Source organism: Solenopsis invicta, chromosome 6, assembly GCF_016802725.1.
Source record: "Solenopsis invicta isolate M01_SB chromosome 6, UNIL_Sinv_3.0, whole genome shotgun sequence".
NCBI lineage: Eukaryota > Metazoa > Arthropoda > Insecta > Hymenoptera > Formicidae > Solenopsis > Solenopsis invicta.
In genome coordinates, this window is record NC_052669.1 from 11480729 (window position 1) to 11493234 (window position 12506).

At 35.4% G+C, this 12506-nt stretch overlaps 1 long non-coding RNA gene across 1 annotated transcript; it reads left to right on the forward strand.

Moving 5' to 3' along the window:
- The first annotated feature begins 6638 nt into the window (after nt 1-6638).
- Nucleotides 6639-8013, forward strand: LOC105203563. The gene is made up of 3 exons (XR_851170.2): nt 6639-7012; nt 7370-7452; nt 7733-8013. It is a non-coding gene; the product is annotated as an uncharacterized LOC105203563 (long non-coding RNA).
- Nucleotides 8014-12506: the final 4493 nt, after the last annotated feature.

A 12506-nucleotide genomic window follows, 5' to 3' on the forward strand; every position in this document is an offset into this window, starting at 1 on the left:
CGGATACAAGAGGTAGGCAGGGGCGGCGCAACTCAGCGTTCCGCGCGGCGCGGCGGCGCCCCTGCCTAGCTCTTGTATCCGACCCGTCACACGCTATTTTTCTTTACAACTCAAAAGCTAAACTCCAGATAAATTTTTGCCAAAGGAAAAATCGTTTCCGTGAGGCTTGCCATTGCACTTAGATAACACAATAGTACACGGACAACACATTCACATTAAAATTTTCTCTCTCTCTCTCTCTCTCGCTTTAATTATGCTATCTTTAACTTGAAAATAATCTTCTAATAATTCTAATAAAAGAAATGACAGAACTTTTTATAGAAATAAAGAACAGAGTAATTACATGAAGCCTACAAGAATATTTGCATGTAGGATTTTAAAAAACAATCAAAATACTTTTTTTTATAAGAAACGCGACTGTACTCGACATTTAGATAATTAAGAACACATGAAGTAAAACAAAGTTAATCACGATTTAAGAGTACAAATTACTATTGCGTTGTAGAGCTACAATTTCAATCTCTAGCTTCTTGAGAGAAAAACGGATAAATAATTTTAAGTTGTATCTATCATTATTCAAAACAGGAGTGTATTATAATAAATGTATGCTCGCGAATATAAAATTTAATACAAATGGAATTACTTAAATATTATTTTCCAATTAAAAATAGCATATTTAAAATGCATGAGAAGAGAAGGAAGGAGAGGGGGAAAGAGAGAGAGAGAGAGAGAGAGAGAGAGAGCGGGGGGGAGCGCGTTCGAACAAGTTTAAGCATGTTTACTCACGAATCCATCCTGTACGGCGATCAGCTTATTGTTTCCACGATGCGACAGTTCCACTTGAATCGAAATTTGTCCTTGAAGAGAAATTTATCTCTCAGAGTTATTTCACATTTTATCACTTTTACTCTATTTGCTCACTTGATCGATTAACGACGAACAACGAACAACGAACCGATCGATCGATTTTATTTATCACTACGAATCACTACGAATTAACCGCTACTAATCATTCGACGCGTTAAAACATGTTACTCGAAGAAACACGTGTTTACGTTACGAGCACACAACACGTGTTTACTCGACGATAGCAAGCAGTCGACTGGATGTTATTATGCGGTAACAGTGGTGCCATAAGTAAAAACGCGGCAAAATTAAAATATTGAATATTACTATACGACTTACATTTTATAAATAACTAAAAATAAAAAATAAAACATTTAGAAAAAATTGATTTTGATAAAATCAATTCTTAAATATTTTGAATAAATAATAATTATCTTGATAAAGTCATTAATCATACAATTTTCAATAATTAATAATAAACATGCATTTGCAATATTTTTCTAATAAATTGCAAATGCATGTTTATCATTATTTATTGAAAATTATATGATTAATGACTTTATCAAGATAATTATTATTTATTCAAAATATTGAAGAATTGATTTTATCGAAACCAATTTTTTCTAAATATTTTATTTTTTATTTTTAGTTATTTATAAAATGTAAGTCGTATAGTAATATTCAATATTTTAATTTTGCCGCGTTTTTACTTATGGCACCACTGTTACCGCATCATAACATCCAGTCGACTGCTTGCTATCGTCGAGTAAACACGTGTTGTGTGCTCGTAACGTAAACACGTGTTTCTTCGAGTAACATGTTTTAACGCGTCGAATGATTAGTAGCGGTTAATTCGTAGTGATTCGTAGTGATAAATAAAATCGATCGATCGGTTCGTTGTTCGTTGTTCGTCGTTAATCGATCAAGTGAGCAAATAGAGTAAAAGTGATAAAATGTGAAATAACTCTGAGAGATAAATTTCTCTTCAAGGACAAATTTCGATTCAAGTGGAACTGTCGCATCGTGGAAACAATAAGCTGATCGCCGTACAGGATGGATTCGTGAGTAAACATGCTTAAACTTGTTCGAACGCGCTACCCCGCTCTCTTTCTCTCTCTTCTCTCTCTCTCCCCCTCTCCTTCCTTCTCTTCTCATGCATTTTAAATATGCTATTTTTAATTGGAAAATAATATTTAAGTAATTCCATTTGTATTAAATTTTATATTCGCGAGCATACATTTATTATAATACACTCCTGTTTTGAATAATGATAGATACAACTTAAAATTATTTATCCGTTTTTCTCTCAAGAAGCTAGAGATTGAAATTGTAGCTCTACAACGCAATAGTAATTTGTACTCTTAAATCGTGATTAACTTTGTTTTACTTCATGTGTTCTTAATTATCTAAATGTCGAGTACAGTCGCGTTTCTTATAAAAAAAAGTATTTTGATTGTTTTTTAAAATCCTACATGCAAATATTCTTGTAGGCTTCATGTAATTACTCTGTTCTTTATTTCTATAAAAAGTTCTGTCATTTCTTTTATTACAATTATTAGAAGATTATTTTCAAGTTAAAGATAGCATAATTAAAGCGAGAGAGAGAGAGAGAGAGAAAATTTTAATGTGAATGTGTTGTCCGTGTACTATTGTGTTATCTAAGTGCAATGGCAAGCCTCACGGAAACGATTTTTCCTTTGGCAAAAATTTATCTGGAGTTTAGCTTTTGAGTTGTAAAGAAAAATAGCGTGTGACGGGTCGGATACAAGAGCTAGGCAGGGGCGCCGCCGCGCCGCGCGGAACGCTGAGTTGCGCCGCCCCTGCCTACCTCTTGTATCCGACCCGTCACACGCCTATTTCTTTCTATAATTCAAAAACTAAGCTCCAGATAAATTTTTGCCAAAGGAAAAATCGTCTCTGAATTCGATTACGAATATGCCTGAGAAAGGACAAGTGGTCTTTCTGACTCACCCTGTATATATATCTATATACGAGGTGATCAAAAAGTAAGGTGACTTTTCATTTTTATAAAAAAATATTCATTTATTCATCCAAAATTATGTTATCCCCTTCAAAATAATCCCCCTCTGATACAATGCATTTGTGCCAGCGCTTTTTTCAGTCGTCAAAACATTTCTGAAATGCACTTTTGGGTATTGCCTTGAGCTCCTCCAGCGATGCAGCCTTAATCTCTTCAATCGTCGCAAATCTTCGTCCTTTCATAGGCCTTTTTAATTTTGGGAAGAGGAAAAAGTCGCAGAGGGCCAAGTCTGGTGAGTATGGTGGCTGAGGCATGATGATAGTATTGTTTTTGGCCAAAAAGTACTCACTAGTAACGACGTGTGCGCAGGTGCATTATCATGGTGCAGAATCCATGAATTTTCTTTCCACACTTCCAGACGTTTTTTTCTTATTGATTCACGCAAACGCCGCATAACCTCAAGGTAATACTCCTTGTTTACCGTACGACCTTGTGGTAGGAATTCTTGATGCACAACGCCATGGTAATCAAAGAAAACTGTGAGCAAAACCTTCACATTCAAACGAACTTGGCGTGCCTTTTTCGGTTCGTCTTGGCTCTCCTGGGCTCTTCCACTGGGATGATTGGGCTTTGGTTTCGACGTCATAACCATATACCCATGTTTCGTCACCAGTTATAACCCTTTTGAGCAGATCAGGATTATCATTGACGTCGTTCAATATGTTTTGGGCGATGTTCATGCGACGCTGCTTCTGATCAAAATTAAGCAGTTTTGGAACGAATTTCGCTGACACACGTGTCATACCCGAAACATCCGTTAAAATTGATTGGCATGAGCCAAACGATATGTTAAGATCATTAGCTATTTCTCTAATCGTGATTCGACGATTTTTCAACACAATTTCTTTCACTTCCTGAACATTTTCGTCGGTTTTTGACGTGCTGGGGCGTCCAGAGCGAGGTTCATCGTTACCATTTTCTCGGCCCTGTTGGAATAACTTATACCATTTATAAACATTTTTTTTGCTCAAAGTTGACTCACCGTACGCCACTGTCAACATTTCAAGAGTTTTTGAACACTTAATACCATTTTTTACACAAAAATTAATACAAACTCTCTGCTCCATTATTTTCAACAGCAAAAAATCGCCGAGCACGCAAACACGAGTCTAACCTTTATGCCTCTCACATAAAAACAACACATGCTATATAGTCAAAACTGTGAACATATGATCGTGACGAGTGTACCAACACAAAAAAAATTTTTGAAATTAGAGTGTACAGAGCGCGCGAAATTCAAAAAGTCAGCTTACTTTTTGATCACACCTCGTATATATACATATTATATATAAAATTTATGTTACATATATATAATATATTTCTTTTTTATGAACAAATATAATGTGTTTTATATGTATTTACAGATTTATTTATTTCTATATATCTTAAACATCCTTTCCGAGAAAAACTTTACTTGAAATACATAGTACACGTATCGTATACTATATCAAGTAAAATGTTCCTCTGAGAGGATGTTTTGGAATGTAGCTTAGCTTTTAGATCCTATTTTTAAACACATAGAAATAATTTTTGTAAATTATAATAGGACAAGATTCTGTTTTTAAACACTTAACTGTCGAATAACTTTCGCCTATGAATATAATAAAATGCTATTTTTCCATTGACTCTTCTGCTATTTGTTTATGCGAAAATTATTCCTATGTGCTCAAAAATAGGACCTAAGATGTAAGCTACATTCCAAAACATCTTCTCACCGGAAAATTTTACTCGATATAATATACTATGCGTTATGTGTTCTATGTATTTTGAGTAAAGTTTTTCTCGGAAAGGACGTTTTGAAACCTAACCCTAATAAATAATATTGCAAACTGAAGTAGATGTCATGGACACAATCTTAGCTCTGGATTCAAGGTTGGATTTGCAATGGCACCTAAAATATTATCAGAAGCACCTAAATTTGCATCTCTCATGTAAAATTATGTATTAACCGATGAAACGTTTTACTGTAGCTACACGTTAAAATGACTGTCATAGCTAACCCTAATAATTAATATTGCAAACTGAAGTAAGTGTCGTGGACCCAATCTTAGCTCTGAATTCAAGGTTGGATTTATAATGGCACCTAAATTATTATCAAAAGCACCTAAATTCGCGTCCCCCTTATAAAATTATGTATCAATCGTTGCAACACGTTATACTGTAGCCACCCGTTAAAATGACTGTCGTAGCTAAATTCTTGTAATTCTTACCTACAATATTTACAGCTAATTAAAATTGGCCATGCTGCTAAAATTTTAGGTATCCATATGTTACGACTAAAATTTAGCTGGCATACCCAAAATCTTGCTGTTGCAACTAATCTTTTTTTTCCGTGATTATAGATGCTTTTAAAACCAAATATGTAGAATAATGATTAATGTCATGTTTTTTCTGCACATCGGCGTTGTAAAACTCTTTGCCCATATCAGTTTGCAAATTTTTCGGACATCTCCCACTCTCTCGAATTATCTTGGCGATTGCGTCAACCGTCTCGCGCCCGGCCTCGCGCACCAATTTATAGATGTGCGAAACCTTGAATTGCTCAGTATCAAAAATGTTTCTCGCGCTGTCACATCTCTGCAATATTCTTGATCTGAGCGCTGAGCCCAGATAACAATTCGTGAGTTCACGTTATCCTCACGACGTGATGATCACGTTGTGCGTGCAAAAGTGCATCACAGTGCCCTCACAATGTGATGGGCGCATGCATGTACGCGTAAAAGCTCGTATAATGCAATCACGCTGTGATGGGAACGTGAGGGTAACGTGATAATCCCGCCGTGCACACAAGAACGTATCACGCTGCCCTCACGATGTGATGGGAGCACGCGTAACTCTGATAAAAAAATTTTTTCATAATTTTTCAAAAAATATCTTATGTTTATTTAAAAATATCTTATAATTTCTTAAATAATATACCATATTTACTCATTGAATGATCATTTTCTTATAAAAATAAATGAAGAAAATATATATAAGTTTTTCTCCCTCATTTAAAAATTTTGTTCTTTCAAATATATTGTATTTTTTCATATTTCATCATACACAGCATTTAGTATTATACTTTCTTAGAATATCTCATAAAATTTATTTCACAATCTTCAAATTTTTTTATTCGTTTGTAAAAAAAACTAATTTTTTTTATCCAATTGTAATTTTATTACAAAGTTTGCAGATTTAAAATCTTATAAAATTACGATAAATTATAGACAAAAATTAAAAAATAGTTTGAAAAATAAGTATAAGAAAACAATTTTATACCGTGTTTTCTGGTTTTCTCATTTTAATTTTCCAAATTATAATCTTTTTAAATTTTCATCTATAACTTACCGTAATTTTACGGAATTTTTAAGATTTGCAAATCTTAAGAACCGTGAAATCACAGAACTGGATGAAAAAATCTAATCTTTCTTTGTAAGCAAAAATAAAAATATGAGAAAATAAATTGTATAAGACATAAAAATGCTGTGTATGTAAAAACACAATTTACGTATAATATGTAAAAGGAGAAAATCTGAAAAATAGAGAAAAAATTGTAGAAAAATTAATTTTTTCTTTATTTTTTTTAAGTGACAATTTTTTTATAAGCAAATAAAATCTGAAAAAATTTTAAATATATTGTATATGAGACTATGTGAGAATGTATTAAATGTACTGTGTATAATAAATTATACAAAAATATTATACAAAGAGAAAATTTGACTTATGAGAAAAAAACTATTAGTAAAACTATATTTTTATTGCATTTTATGAGTAAGAAAACGATCATTGTATGATTAAATATAACATGTTATCTTTGATTTTGATATTTTGATTTTTTCTGATATTTTCTGATTTTTATTTGCATTCATTAATTTAAAATTTTCAATAAAGTCACGCGACTTTAGCCAACAAATCGCAGCAAAAAGCTTCTGCGTATGCATTTCGATGGTACATGGTTCTCCATGCCGTAACGGTCATCATGACTCGTCATCGACAGTGCAATTGAGCCAGTTGAGTGTAGTGGTCATGGTCAGTGGTAGTAGTGTAATACTTTGCAAGTGCCGTGTTTTTATATGTAATATTTTTACATTGAACTGGAGTATTTTACATAATATCGGATCTCCGTGGATAAAAAAACCTCAGGTAATTAATTAAAGTCTGGGTCTTAAATTTGCTTTTATGTGTAGTATATTTATTACTTGATATAAGTATAATATATTTTACATAACCTAACTTTTTAATTTGCATTTCTATTTCAATAATTTTTAAACGCTTTCTTCTCAAAATATTTTATAAGTACTAATTTTTTATTATTACGAAATTTTACTTATTATTATGATTATTATTGTTATTAATAAACTTTATTAAATTTTTGTAAAGGCAAATTAATTTTCTATAACGATTAAATGATAAAATGTAGAATACTTGTAGAATTATCAAACTTGATTTTCATACTTGTGAATTTTAATTTTTATATATTATTCTTTTTTTTGTTTCTAGGAAATTGTGGAATAATATTGCCAAACAGTGGTAAATTAGAACTTCTGGTTCAACAACTACTACCAAGATCGTAGAGTATAAAAGTAAATAATTAAAATTATTTATATTTTCTACAATATTACAAGAGCAATTGTAATAAAACCGATAAAACAATTTCAATTTGTTAATTCTTTTTTTATTTTATATTGACTTATTATTTATATGATTCAAGTATGAAGGTAAATTTTAATTTCGTAGTACAGTGTATTTGCAACGTTGACTATAACAAAATAATATTTGTAGAATATTTGTAAAATTATCAAACTCGGTTTTCATATTGTAAATGTTTTCATTTTTATATATTATTCTTTTCTTTGTTTCTAGGAAATTGTGGGATAATATTGCCAAACATTGGAAACAATACGAGAGCAAGCATTTCATATTTTATTGTTGATAGACCTCGCATATTTTATTTTATAAGTTCCCTCGAAGAGGTGTATGGACGGTTCGTTTTATGAACATATATAAAATATGTTAGATATTTGCAGATATTGCTAATTGAAAAAACTATCATTTACTTACATTTAAATTAAAATTTTAGAATATACAATCTCTAATTATTATAGGCTTAATTCTACAAAAATGTATGTATTTTTAACTTCAAATATCTTTGTAACTAAATTTTGAATTAGAATTTCATTAAAGTAAAATTCTCTTGAAAATAATATCAAAATATTAATTGTGTACATGTTAATTTTTCTTTTAACCATGTTGCGATTGACCACCATTCACTGCAGTGCTTAAACAGTAAAAAAATTCTAGATACCGTTTGCTGTGAATGGATGCAGTGGTCAATTGCAATGTGATAAAACAAGACCCTCCCATATATTAACAAATTTACAAAATATTATATGAACTTCCAATCACTGCGCATTTTTTTGAAGTACTTTTTATGCTTTTAATATTTTTAATGCTAATTTATTAAAGATTGTATATAATAATGTTAATTTTTAATTGTAAATCAGAAAAAAATGCATAAAAATATTGATATATAATGCATTAAAAGTACGTGAAAAAAATGGGCAATGATTAGAATTTTTGAGTGCCGTATGCATGCATGCGAGCAATATGAGTCTCATTTGGAGAACGCATTTGAGGCTCATATCGCTCGCACCCATGAGTACCGCAAACGTGCGACCAATATGAGTCTCATATGATGACGCATCTGTCGGATGCGGTGAGCTCACACCGTGCCGATAATCCGCACGGCATGCGCGCTCCGTGAACTCACTATGCGCGCATTTTGTTATCTGGGAGCAGTTGGAATATATACCAAAAACCGTACTTTTACGCTTATACGGTAACTACATCGACCACGTTTGGGAACGGCTTCCAAAACATATGCAGGCGGACCCGAAGATTCAAACGTATCGTCGCTGTGAGAAGCATTACAATCAACTCTGGCAGCGGATGCATGTCGACGGTCCGGCAACGAAGATAAAGGATTGCGGCGAATGTCAGCGTCGAGCGAAGGCTGCGTCGGAGGTCTGCTGAATTAAGCGATAAACGCACTTCCTTTCAAGTTACATATCCCCGGCTATCAGTTTTGTGGTCCGAGAACTTGCCTGAAGAAATGATTAGCCAGAGACGACAGAGGCGTAAATCCATTTGACGCGGCGTGTTGCAAACACGATATTGCGTATTCTGAAAGCAACAAACTTGTTGACAGACACGCGGCGGACAAGGTGTTCGCCGATAAAGCGCTGGGACGCGTTATTGCAAAAGATTCGACTGTTGATGAGAAAGCCGCCGCAGTAGCCGTTTGGGCAGCAATGAAAGCCAAGACCGAAATCGGCATGGGTTTTAAAAACAAAGACGAAAAAGAAGAAAACAATAAAAAAAAACGAATACTTCCGTCAACGAAACGAGGCGGCGTGTTACCGATCCTGCCAATGTTAAGCGTTCTCGGATCTTTGATCGGTGGAGCGGCAGGTGTAGCAAAAGCGGTAAACGCCGGCAAAGCCGCGTAACGTCAGTTCGAGAAGCTGCAACGTCACAATCGCGCTATGGAACAAGGTCGCGGGTTTTATCTTGCTCCGTATAAGGGCGGACGAGGATGGTATCTTGGACCATATAAATGTGGACAAGAAGTATCAGCAAAGAAAAAAAAACGATAAAAATGCCCGAGGGAGTGACCACCAATGTGCAATTGAACTATCTGGCGAAACGTATGCGCATACCATATTTTAGGGGCGTATACATGCGTAATGCTTTACCGACCAGTGGCGTACAAAAAAAAACGAAAGCGTTATCGTCAATCTAGACGATACCACGAGCTCTGGGACGCACTGAGTCGCATACGTAAAAAGGAGCAACGGCGTAATTTATTTCGATAGCTTTGGTAATCTTCAACCGCCTCGAGATCTGGTGCAATGTTACAATCGAACATCCTATCAGACGTACAATCAAAATTTCTGCGGACAAATATGCTTACGATTTTTACAAACTGCCGACCTTTAAAAGACCGACGAGGTACCGCAAAGTCTCAGTATTTGTCCAACGTTTTTTCCCATCATGTAGTTTACGCTAACGCTGAGCGGAAAGAGCAGCGTTATCGCTGCAAATTACTCTCCGGCAATAGATTTAACCGATACGAATTCGGTCTAATGCTCTTTGAAACTTATAACACCGAATGTGAACGCCTCGAACAATAAATTCTATTTGACAAAGACGATGTGGAGATTACGATACCCGAAGGATCGTACAAGCTGCCGGTCATAAACGAATTTTTGAAACGCACAATTTTGCAGAAACGTCGCAACGCGGTGACATGCTAGTTGTCCGCGGCGATATCGGCGTGATGACAGCGAGGAAGGAGAGCTCCCGATAATGATTCGTGCAAATTATAACACAATGAAGTGCAAGATTAGATGCGCCTACAAAATAAACTTTAACAAACCAAACAGCATTAAATCGCTGCTGGAATTCTCGAAGCGCATACTGTAGCCGCGTAGATGGTATGAATTGGACAAATTAATTAACATAATTAACGTAAATATAGTTCGTATCGAATGCAGTGTAACTGCGGGTGCATACATCAACGGTGCGCGTGTGCATACGATTCATGAATTTTCGCCGAGCGTGCCTTCAAGATATAAGCTTAGTACAAAAGTCAAATTAGATCATTTACCTTCCAGTAATCGTATGGAGCATTACGACTCTCACCATATGAGTTGTCGATCAAAACAGACGATTGTTGGACTTTTGAGGAGAAGAGATTACAGTTAGGTTGCACGTTCGAAAACGATAACGCGACACATGAGATGCTTGTGTTGAGTGGAGCCGAGCGTGTACGGAAAGATAACGCATTCTTTACAAGGACGGTGACATCATCAATTGATAATCCGACTCGTTCAACTGAAAAGAAGAAGCTCAGCAATCAAAATTTTTACATTTACTGGGATTTGCGGTACAAAAATCTTAAAAAAAATGACTGATATTCTAAACGTCGGAGACAAGCCGATCTTTGACGATCGAATCGTCAAGATTGAAACCCACGCTTATTCGCCATATGCAAACATAACGTACGGGCACAGCGATAAGAAGCACAGAGATAAGAATACCCATACAACAACAAGATTTGTATTGCCGTACAAGAACTTCATATACGTCGAGGGAAAAATTACTAAAAAGAAAAGACCTGAGGGGGCCGGCGACGACGAGAAGCATCCATTTGGACACAGCCAATCATAGCGGCTGGTGAATTTTTTTTTGTTCAAGCACTGTGAGGGGTTTGTGTCTAATTGTACTGTCTCCAAATGGATGCTTCTTGGCGGCACGTGGTATTAGGAAATAATTGTGTTGCGTTTATGTTCGACGAGATAAGATACAAGTTGAACGGCGTAAAAATTGTAATAGAAACGTGGACATAACCAGCATGCTCAAAAACTATGTAACTCTGTCATCCGACAAAAGCGTGTTTCTGCGAAATGCTGGCTGGGAAACATAGATGACTACCGCCAACAATTATTTTAATTTTTGTGTCCCGCTCTACGTGCTATTGGGATTCTGCGAAAATTATAGACGCATAGTGATTAATGCTCGTCACGAGTTAATCTTCATACGAGCGCGCAACGATAACAATTGCCTAAAGGGCATTTCGGCGTTGGAGCTCGTTCTTGAGTTGTTTAAAATTCAGTGGCAAATGCCGCACGTGCTCTTGAGTGACATAAATAAACTTTCGATGCTGCGCACTTTCAAGAGCGGACGATATCTCAGCATGGCTTTTCGCTCATGGAATCTTTACGAATTTCCGCTATTGCAATGCACAACTAAGCATTCGTGGGTTATTAAGACTGCTACTCAGCTCGAGAAGCCGCGATACGTCATTTTCGCTCTGCAAACCGGTCGAAAAAATAACATGTCTAAGGACACGAGCCGATTTGATCATTGCAATTTGACCAACGCGAAACTCTGTTTGAATTCTGAATCTTATCCCTACATCGAAATAAATCTTGATTTTGCCAAAAACAGATGGGCTATTCTATACGAGATGTACGCGCGTTTCTGCAAAACCTACCTTGGATACGAGTATCTTGAGCCAAATCTCACTGTCACCAACTTTCTAAACAGAGGTCCATTCGTAATAATTGATTGTAGTTGGCAAGTTGACTCGATTAAAAACGCAACCGTTGACGTGCGAATAGAATTCGATACTAAAGATAACGTGCCGGAGAACACTGGCGCGTATGCACTCATAATACACAATCGCGTGATTCAGTATAACCCGTTAACAAACATTGTGCGCAAAATCACCTAATTCTGCGCATATATAATCTACAATACATTGACGTAGACCACAGTCTTTCGATTGCAACATGCCTCGTTCCGACGTTTGTGGATCTGCAAGGTTACCTCCTTGAACGATTAAGAAATTTCGTCGTAAAAGAATTTGCAGCGCTCAGAGAAGGCAACGTTCTTTTTTATTACATCTTTGAGAGTCTCAAGCCATGGGAATTGTTGACGAAATCCGAAAGGTCCTGCGTATCCTGGTTGAATGCTTTTCACCACAGCTTACAATAGAACGATAGGACGGTTCCGTACAGAAAAGCAAGACAATTAAACACAGAAGCAGTACTGGGTATTAAAAATGGCAAAG